Source organism: Lissotriton vulgaris, unplaced genomic scaffold, assembly GCF_964263255.1.
Source record: "Lissotriton vulgaris unplaced genomic scaffold, aLisVul1.2 SCAFFOLD_3323, whole genome shotgun sequence".
In the NCBI taxonomy this organism is placed as follows: Eukaryota; Metazoa; Chordata; class Amphibia; order Caudata; family Salamandridae; genus Lissotriton; species Lissotriton vulgaris.
The window spans coordinates 176,692-184,714 of NW_028250568.1; positions in this window are offsets into that span (position 1 = coordinate 176,692).

Sequence of the window (8,023 nt, forward strand, 5' to 3'; positions counted from 1 at the left end):
GGGTCCGCCCGAGACCACTAAACTTTCCGTGTCCTCGGACACTTGTTTTAATTGTGCACTTGAAGTATTTTCCTAAGAGATTTGGTTTGTGCTTAGTACCCTGCCCTCATAAAGAGTACAGGGCTGTTGTGATTCTTAATAAATAACTGTTTATTTTCATAACACTTGTGTGGTGTCCTTTCACTTGGTGTTCAAGGGGTATATGTGGTATAACAGCCGGCTTAACACGCCCTCTCGAGTCTTTAGCCTTAGACTGCTCGTATCCACGCTACTAGGATAGCTGGTCTATAGGTTGACTTACAACCAATCACCATAAGGGTCGTTTGGAACGATACATAGCGGTCGCTAGAATAGCGAACGCTGCATATCGGGCCAACTTCTCACATTGGTGGCAGCGGTGGGATTCGAACCCACGCCTCCGGAGAGACTGGAGATGTAGAGGATGATGAGAATGAGGATCCCTCTGGGGATGAGGCAGATAAGGGACAGGTAGAAGTCGGCAGACTAAGCAGGTCCAACTTAAGCAAACATGACAGTGGTACTGGGGGACCCCCGGGGCCACTAGCAGGTCAGCTTAACATTGGGAATGGACGAGCCAGATCTCTGTCAAGAGACTCCGGCAGATCCCTTCAAACCAATGGCTCTCACAACTCTTCTCAAAGAGGGATGACGTCCCCTCAGAGGAGAGTGTACGAAGCTAAGGAAAGGGCAGCTAATCTGAGGATTGAAAGGGAAGAACTTGCCCTGGCCAAAGAGAGGCTTGCCTTTGCTCGAGAGCAACAGTTAAGTGGGGAAGTCCCCACTGGTGGCAGCATTGTACCTAGCAATAGGGAAAGGAGTTTTGATACGAAACACCTTGGTAAGATAGTGCCCCCCTTTAAACAAGGGGACGACATCCACAAATGGATTACTGCGTTGGAGAGGGCCTGCACTGTGCAAGGTGTCCCCCAGAGTCAGTGGGCAGCTATCTTGTGGCTCTCCTTTGAAGGAAAAGGTAGAGACAAGCTCCTCACCACAAGGGTAGAGGATGCTAATGATTATCACGTCTTGAAGAGTACACTGGTTGAAGGGTTTGGCCTAACCACTGAGCAGTACAGGGTGCTGTTCAGGGATACCCAGAAAACGCAGTCTCAAGATTGGTCTGACTTTGTCGATTGTGCCACTAAGGCTTTTGAGGGCTGGTTGCTGGGCAGTAAGGTTACTGATTACAAAGGATTGTATAATTTGATGATGAGAGAACAAATTTTAAACAATTGTCAGAACCAGTTGTTGCATCAGCATCTTGTCGACTCGGATCTGACCTCTCCCCAAGAATTGGGAAAGAAGGCAGACAGATGGGTTCGAACAAGAGTTAAACAGAACCAGGGCCAGAATCAAGGTGGTCAGAAGAAAGCAGACCAGAAGGGTAAAGATTCTAAGGGGGAACAAAATGACCAGAAGTCTTCGACAGGTCCCCAACAACCCAAAGAGGGTGGGGGTCAGGCTCCCCAAAAGAAGAAAGAAGGCCAATCTAAAAGATGGTGCCAATACTGCAGAAGTAAGTCTCACTGGTTTAGTGAGTGCACCAAGAAAGGAGGAGGGCAGACTCCTGCCACTGCAGCCCCTAAGGCACCTGTGCCCCCTAGTACAGCCAGCAGTGGTAGTGCGCCTCCCAAGGGTTTAGTAGGGTTAACCCTGGGTTCTGAGGGGCGTGACAACTTAGTTGGTACACTCACTCAGGCTGTCCTTGTCAGTACAGGGGATGTGGACATATCCCCTGACGTAAGCCCCAATACTTTGGGCAAATACAGACAGACACCTTTCATAAATGGAAAAATGGCTCAGGCCTATAGGGACACTTGTGCCAGTGTCACCATGGTGACACCTAACTTTGTGGACCCTGGACAGATCATGCCAGGTACAGAATTCCTGGTGACCAATGCAAGCAATGTCACTACCAATCACAGTATGGCAATTGTAGCTTTCTCCTGGGGAGGGGTAACTGGCCAAAAGAAGGTTGTAGTTAGTTCAGACCTCCCAGTGGATTGTTTGTTGGGCAATGATTTGGAGTCATCACAATGGTCAGAAGTGGAGCACCGGACTCACATGGAAATGTTAGGCTTGCCAGCACATGTGTTCGCTGTGACCAGGTCACAGGTCAGAAAATGCCCCACTGAACAGGTGCTGGATCCTGGAACAACGGACCAGACACCTCCCAAGAAAAAGAGCAGTAGGGTTAAGGCTGCGCCTTCCCCCTTGCCCCAGGTCGTGGATCAAGTCTCAGAGGAGGCTGACCTACAAGAATTGAGGGAAACTGAGCCTAGAGAGTTCGAACTTGATCAAGTTGAATTCTTGGGTTCAGGGGGACCCTCAAGGGAAGACCTGGGGAAGGACCAGTTAGACTGCCCTTCTCTTGAACCCCTCAGACAGCAGGCTGCTGCTGAGGCTGCTGGGAACGCCACAGGTACCCACAAGGTATACTGGGAAGATGGACTCCTGTACACTGAGTCAAGAGACCCCAAGCCTGGCATGACCAGGAGGCTGGTTGTACCCTTGTCTCAGCGAGGTTTCCTACTTACCTTGGCCCACGAGATTCCCTTAGCAGGTCACTTAGGCCAGACGAAGACGTGGGACAGGCTTGTCTCACACTTTCACTGGCCTCATATGAACGAGGATACCAAGGAGTTTTGCCGCTCCTGTGTCACTTGCCAAGCCAGTGGTAAGTCAGGTGGCACGACAAAGGCCCCCCTTATACCAATGCCTGTGGTGGGGGTGCCCTTTGAACGGGTGGGGATTGACATCGTCGGTCCCATGGAACCACCAACAGCCTCAGGGCACAAGTTTATACTGGTGGTAGTGGATCATGCCACCAGGTATCCTGAAGCTATTCCCCTTAGGACCACTAGAGCACCTGTCGTGGCAAGAGCCCTAGTTGGAGTATTCTCCAGAGTGGGATTCCCTAAGGAGGTCGTCTCCGACAGAGGTGCAAACTTTATGTCGAGCTACTTAACTGCTATGTGGAAGGAATGTGGTGTCAACTACAAGTTCACCACACCCTATCATCCACAATGCAATGGGCTTGTTGAGAGATTCAACAGGACCCTAAAAGGGATGATTCATGGACTACCGGAAAAGCTTCGGCGTAGATGAGACGTCCTGATCCCCTGCCTTTTGTTCGCGTACAGAGAGGTCCCACAGAAGGGGGTTGGCTACAGCCCTTTTGAACTTTTGTACGGGCATCCTGTAAGAGGACCCCTGTGTTTGGTGAAGGAAGGATGGGAGAGACCTCTCAAAAAGCCTGCAGCCAACATAGTGGACTATGTGCTTGGCCTCCGCTCGCGGATGGCTGAATACATGGAGAAGGCATCTGAAAACCTTAAGGCCAGCCAAGAACTCCAAAAAGCTTGGCATGACCAAAAGGCTGTCTTGACTGTTTACCAGCCCGGACAGAAGGTGTGGGTGTTGGAGCCAGTGGCCCCAGCAGCACTCAAGGACAAATGGTCCGGGCCCCACACCATCCTGGAGAAAAAGGGAGAGGTCACCTACCTGGTCGACCTGGGAACTCCCCGGAGCCCCCACAGGGTGCTTCATGTCAACAGGCTCAAGGCATATGTCGACAGGAAGGACATGAGTTTGCTCATGGCCCTAGACGAGGGACAGGAAGAGGAGAGTGACCCTCTCCCCGATCTGCTCACTCAGAATCCTGACGATGGATCGGTAGATGGTGTTGTCTTTTGTGGCAGCCTCTCCGAACATCAACAGAACGACTGTAAACAGGTTCTTCAGTCGTTCAGACATATGTTCTCTCTAACACCCAGTCAGACCAATTGGTGTACCCATGAGGTCGACACTGGTGACAGCTTGCCCGTCAAGAGTAAAATCTACCGGCAGCCTGATCACGTTAGAGACTGCATCAAGAGTGAAGTGCAGAAAATGTTGGAGCTGGGAGTCATTGAACCCTCGGATAGCCCTTGGGCTAGTCCCGTAGTTCTAGTGCCGAAACCTCACACCCAGGGCGGTAAGAAAGAGATGAGGTTCTGCGTAGACTACAGGGGTCTCAATGAGGTCACTAAGACTGACGCCCACCCAATACCAAGGGCAGACGAGCTTATCGATAGATTGGCTTCGGCTAACTACTTAAGTACGTTTGACCTGACAGCTGGGTATTGGCAAATCAGGTTAGCTGAGGACGCCAAGCCTAAGACCGCATTTTCTACCCCTGGTGGGCATTATCAGTTCGTGGTGATGCCCTTTGGTCTGAAAAATGCACCTGCCACCTTCCAAAGGTTGGTGAATCAAGTCCTTACTGGGCTGGATGACTTCTGTGCGGCATATCTAGACGATATTGCTGTCTTTAGCTCCACCTGGGAGGATCACCTGGTCCACCTGCGGAAAGTGTTAGAGGCTCTGCAAGCAGCAGGCCTCACTATCAAGGCCACCAAGTGCCAGATAGGGCAGACACAGGTTGTATACCTGGGCCACCTTGTAGGTGGAGGCCAGGTTCAACCACTGGAGAGCAAAATACAGTCAATCAGGGACTGGGCTCCTCCAACCACCCAGACTCAGGTTCGAGCTTTCTTGGGCCTGACTGGATACTACCGGAAGTTTGTCAGGAACTATGGTTCCATCGTGACACCATTAAACGAACTGACAAGCAAGAAAATGCCAAAAAAGGTTCAGTGGACAGCGAGCTGTCAAAAAGCATTCGATGACCTAAAGCAGGCCATGTGCACGGCGCCTATCCTTAAGAGTCCGGACTACTCCAAACCATTCATTGTCCAAACAGATGCTTCTGAGTTGGGTGTGGGAGCTGTTCTTTCTCAACTGAATTTTGATGGTCAAGACCAGCCCATTGCTTTTATAAGCAGAAGGCTGACCCCTAGAGAGAAGAATTGGTCAGCTATTGAGAGGGAGGCCTTTGCTGTGGTTTGGGCCCTGAAGAAGCTGAGGCCATACTTGTTTGGCACTCACTTCAAGATTCAGACCGACCATAAGCCCCTCTTGTGGCTAAATCAGATGAAGGGTGAAAACCCCAAACTGCTTAGGTGGTCCATTTCCCTACAGGGGATGGACTTTACAGTGGAACATAGACCTGGTACTGATCATGGCAATGCCGATGGGCTCTCCAGATATTTCCACTTAGAACAAGAAGACTCACCTGGTCAAGGTTAGCTTATTGTTCCGACGTTTGGGGGGGGTCATGTAGGAGAGTAGGGTCTGCATTCCTATGATCACCCAGATTTTTTTTGCTTTTGTTTCACTGGTTTACGACTTTCTCTGGCTGTGGGCCTGCCAATCAGACCCACAGCCTGGCTGTTCTCTTTCTAAATTACGAGATGTACCCTAGGTGCATTTACCAATTGGTACTGGGCCACCTTATCAGACCCTGTAACTCAGGGCATAGGTGTACCCAGGGCCGCCAGGGACTGCAGCATGTATTATGCCACCCCTGGCTGGCCTCCTAAATTTGACACAACTGGCTGCATGACAGCTGGGGCGAAGTCGTGTAATCACCCTTTGCTTTAGGTATAGTAGCTCTATATCTGACCATACAATGGACACCCGAGTTCCTATCAGCCACTCCTATGGCAGGCCTTAACAATCCTGAAGGCAGAGTGCGTGGGCTCGTGTGAACTGTGTTCTGGCCCGAGCCGAGCCCGGTTGCAGCTTGCGGAACCAAGACCCAATGGCTGTTCCATGATAACGCGTACCATATCGGTAACTTCGGTATCGCGTTATCAAGACATGTCGAGTAAGGTGTCATACGAATCGGGATGCTGCCCCCTCACCAATTCTGGCGACGAGGTTAGCATTCCGCCCTTCTAGAGGGACACGACATGTACGTAACTGTGAACCCCGGTTAAAGTTAACTAAAGCCTCAGCTCCACAAAATGGATGCTGCCACCACAGACACGAGTCTGACCTCCTGCTGCTGGGAGTCCTTCCAGCAAGGAGCGCCTGGACAAAGGGTTTCCTGTCGAGGGCGGTGTTCGCACCGGCCCAGACAGGGTTTGTGTATTCTGGGTAGGTAGGGCTTTTGCGAGAAGGTGACTGCGGAGTGGCACCCCGGTGCTCACTACGCATCTGCCGGTCAGAACCAGTTCCAGGGGCGACAGCCCGGGCCTGGGGAAAGTCCCGCAGGGGAGAGGGGTGTAACTACCCCCCTTCCTGGTCCCACCCTTAGGGCAGGACCTAGTCATGTACCCACCCCTTTCTTTAGGATAAAGGCCGGAGCGGGGACCCTTCCAAATTAGATCATCTTTGAATCAAGAACTACTTTCTACGAAAGGACATTCGAGACTCTTCTCAAGATTTCTCCCTTGTGACTAAGGAGTAGTCACCCTGCATCAGCGGGCACCATCTAAGAACTCTGCGGTTTGCTGCAAGTCCTTCCTCAAGGATCCGACGGCCCAGCTCGACGAGAACCGGCTTCCCTGGCACCTCTGACCTCTACCCACGTCATCAGCTCAGCTGTGATCTGTGGGTGCGACGAGACCTCGAGGGACCGGCCATCATCAAAACCTGCACGCTCTTAACCAGCACGACCATCGAAGCAATTCTCTGGTGAGTGCTCTGGGGTCCGAGAAGCCCCGACCCTGAGCCGCTCCAGCACCGAAGTGCAGTCTCCCAGCATCTCCACGATCTGTGTGGGGCCCTTCTACTCGCTGCTCAGCACGTTGTCCGGTCACTAGCCGCTGGCTTGTGCCCTCCTGTGACGACATCCGACAACCAACACTGCTGGTCTGGTTGCTCCAGACTGGCCCTTGCTTCCATCTTTGCGAGAAGCATCCCGGACCCTCCTGGTCCACTCAAGACGCCATCTTAGGCCCACCACGTGGCCCTGAGATCTGCCAAGGCTTGTTGCCCCAATCCTGGGCCCAGTGACGCCGACAGCATCATCCTTCGTGGGACAGCTCGCACCTCCATCCTGGTCGCCGACAACGCCTCCTGGTCCGTGAGACTGCAGAGCCTAGCGTCGCCCACTCACCTGGTCGAGGTGATGGCCAACCGGTGCCCTCCTGGTACCCTCTGACTACTGGCTAGTAGTACGAACTTGGTCCCCTCTGCTTTCAGGTGTCATCGATCTCTGATCCAGGCTTGGATCTCTACGAACAATTCATCACTGGTCGCCGGCCAGCAACTCCTTTTCTTCCGGCTCCTGGCTCGTCAGCGAAGACCCCGACGCCTGTAAGACTTGTGCAGCCGCAGCCCTCGTGGCTAGGTAACTCGGCATTTCGGTGCCTGCATAGCCTCTTTACTCTAGGGTCCCGAGTCCCTCGCTTCCGACTTGCCTTATCGGGTCCGCCCGAGACCACTAAACTTTCCGTGTCCTCGGACACTTGTTTTAATTGTGCACTTGAAGTATTTTCCTAAGAGATTTGGTTTGTGCTTAGTACCCTGCCCTCATAAAGAGTACAGGGCTGTTGTGATTCTTAATAAATAACTGTTTATTTTCATAACACTTGTGTGGTGTCCTTTCACTTGGTGTTCAAGGGGTATATGTGGTATAACAGCCGGCTTAACACGCCCTCTCGAGTCTTTAGCCTTAGACTGCTCGTATCCACGCTACTAGGATAGCTGGTCTATAGGTTGACTTACAACCAATCACCATAAGGGTCGTTTGGAACGATACATAGCGGTCGCTTGAATAGCGAACGCTGCATATCGGGCCAACTTCTCACAGAGTCCAATAATCCTGGGACTCTGTTCAGGGGGCAAGCTCTCCCACAAGCCCTTGGAGATTGTTGAAGCACAAGTTTGCAAAGTCTCTTTAGTCTTTTCCTCTCCTTTCACAGCAAGGCACCCACTGTAGGCCAATCCCCCAGGTTAGGGACAGTACTCCTCCTTCAGCTTTTCCAGGTCCTTCTCGTCGGGCAGAGGTACTTCGTGGTTCAAGCAGGATCTGATTTCTTAGGAGCAGGGCTCCTATATTTATACCACATTTCTTTTGTTCTTGGAGGCCAGGGGGCCTTTGCCCAGTTCAGCCCAGTTCTGGAGCACTTTGTTTACAGGACTCTGGCTTCTTCTTTCAGTGTGCAGGGCA